This window comes from Ailuropoda melanoleuca, chromosome 3 (genome assembly GCF_002007445.2).
Source record: "Ailuropoda melanoleuca isolate Jingjing chromosome 3, ASM200744v2, whole genome shotgun sequence".
Lineage (NCBI taxonomy): Eukaryota > Metazoa > Chordata > Mammalia > Carnivora > Ursidae > Ailuropoda > Ailuropoda melanoleuca.
This window is the reverse complement of record NC_048220.1, coordinates 136,215,971-136,218,901: the sequence shown is the minus strand read 5'-3', so window position 1 is coordinate 136,218,901 and position 2,931 is coordinate 136,215,971.

The window sequence follows — 2,931 nt, the reverse complement described above, 5'->3', positions numbered from 1 at the left end:
TTAAGAAAGGAAGTCTGTGCCCAGGTAGGCTTGAGGGATCTGGGAGCAGAGAGAACTTGGCCTCACTTTCTGGGTGCAGGAGGTGGGTCTGAGCTCTCTATTGAGCACCTGAATGTTTTCCTGAGTGGTTGGGAGTAGCTCAGCTGGTGCTGATTGCCAGCAGACCTTGAGACGCCCCATGGTTAGGTGAGGAGAATACAACAGCAAAAGGCAGCAAGGCCATAGCAATGGCCCGCAGTCTGGGCAGGAGTGTCAAAGAGAGGGACAGAAATGGGACACCCTTCTGCCCTGGTGCCAGATATGAACCCATGATGACCAAGGACCAGATGCTACCTCCCTACCCAACCCTCTGCTATCACCAACACCTCTGGGATCTTGGCTGCCACCCTCGGGAGAAGGCAGAAGGGGGAAAGCACCCAAGTGACAAAGAACATTTCCAGAGATTGAGCTTTCCTTGAACTAGGATTAAGCTTCTGCCATGAGGAATAGGAGAAATGGAGACAGAAATTACCCCACAGAAAAATATCGAAAAGAAACATTGTTAGCACACCTGACATGATGGCTTGTGGAATTTGTACCTATTGCATTTTTCCTTGAGACACTGCACATTTAATTAAAATTTTTAAGAATTATTTTAAAATAGATTTAAATGTACAGAAAAGTTGTGAAGATAGTACAGGGTTCCCCTATACCCAACACTGAGTTTTCCTATGTTATGCACAATTGATAAATCAGTGTTGGCATGTTATTATTAACTAAAGTTCATGAATTATTCAAATTTTCTTAGTTTTTACCTAATTTTGCTTTCTTTCTCTTTTTTTCTTTTTCTTTTCTTTTCTTTCTTTCTTTTTTTTTTTTTGGTTCCAGGATCCCATCATGAATACCATATTACATTTAGTTGTCATGTTTCCTTGGGCTCCTCTTGACTGTGACGGATTTCCTGACTCTTCTTATTTTTGATGACCTTGACAGTTTGGGAAAGTACTGGTCAGCCAGTTTGTAGAATGTTCCTTAATTCAGATTTGTCTGATGTTTTTCTCACGGCTAGACTGGGGTAACGTATTCTTGGCAGTTAGACCACAGAGGTAAAGTGCCATTTCTTCACATTGTATCAAGGGTACATACTACCATCCACATGGTTTCTCACTATTGCTGTTAACTTGATCACTGGCTAAATTAGTGTTTGTCAAGTTTCTACACTGGAAGGTCACTCTCCCCCCTTTCCATGTTTTACTCTTAGGAAGGAAGTCACCGTGTGCAGCCCATAGTTAAAGGACAGGAGTGTCCTATTACTAATCCCATTGAGGACAGAGTAGCTACATAAATTATTTGAAATTCTTCACAGGCGAGTTGTCTCCATTTGTTTACTTATTTAATCATTTGTGTGAGTATGGACTCATGGATATTTATTTCACACTTTGGGTTATAATCAAGTATTGTTTTATTTATTTTATTGCTCAAATTGTTCCAGCTTTGGCCACTGGGAGCTCTTTCAATTGGTTCCTGTGTCCCTTTGACAGACTCCTTCCTTGTTGTTGATTAAAAAAATTTTTTTTGACTACTTCCTTACCTTCTGGCAGAACAAGGTGCTCCAGGCTCACTTCGTATATTCCCTGCTGCAGTCCATTTCCCCAAGGAGACCTCCTTTTACTGGAGAATGGTGTTAAAAACAAGATCTCAGTGCCAGGTGTACTCCTTGTTCCTGGAGTGTTGCTTCTAAGTCCATTCAGCTGACGGCAAGGAAATACATGTATGTGCACCAACCCACATATATACAGCTATCTATTGATCTTTTTATCTATCCATCTCTGTCTGTATCAAGCTCATCATGGGTTCATAGTGATGTCTCCAACTACAACCCAGTACCACAGGGCTCATTCTAGCTTCTTCCCCTTGTTTATCTGTAACTTCCCCCTCCCACGGTGATAAACCTGATGTCCACCATCCACCCTCATATGTTTAATTGTTCCTTTCCAGCATGCATTACAGTAGTTTCATCGTTCATTTAAAAAAAAAATCAATCTTGTTTCCGTCTTAACTGTTATCCACAGCATTGGATCCTTTAAGGTCTGACATCCATCCCTTTTGCTCACTCCTCTTGTAGCCACGCGAAAAACGTTTTGTACTTGATTTTGGTTTGAAACAGAACTTCCATAAAGCTGGGTGTCACCCATTCTCCATTTCCTTCGGTTTTCCCAGCCCCCATCACTTTCCCAATTCTCAACGTTTTGGTGGATTAAGGACAGAGAAGCTGTGAATCTGGAATCTCATTTTACAGATGAAATGACTTGTACCCCCAGGAGTTCAGAGGCTTGCTCCACTCGCCTCTGGGGCTGTTTCCATGAGCTCTCTGTTCATTCAACAACTATCATGGAGCCCGCTCTACGTGCCAGTGCCGCCCCGCGCCCGAGTCACCCTTTTCAGCGGGCGAGATCGGTAATGAACAGCTCGAGCGCTCGGAGGACGGTGCTTGCTGCAGAAAAGGTCCGCCCCAGCTGGTGTGAGCGTTCCTGCTCCTGCCAGAGGATGGAGCTGCCCCGGCGGAGGACAAGGAGCGCAGCCGTGAAACACAGCCGCCCGCCGGCTCTCCGCGCGTCCGGCTGTCGGGCGCGGCCCCGCCCCTCCGGCCTGGCCCCGCCTACCCGCCGAGCCCACGCTCGGGCCCCTGACGATGTTCGCCGGAAATTCCCGAAGCCCCTCTCTTTTTTTTCCTTCCTCTCCTTTCCCTGCTCTCCCTTTTCCTTTCACCCGGGTTCCCTCGGCCGTGATTTTCCCCCTCCCCCTCCTTCCTTCCCCATTTGAAATCAAGATGGAGGCTCGCGGCTGCCGCCGGCGCCCGTGATCCCGGAGCTCCTGCCGGCCACGGGCCCCCGCCCTTGCGACTGCGTGCCGTGCGGCGCGCGCTGCTGCCCGCGCTCCGGCCGGCGCCGC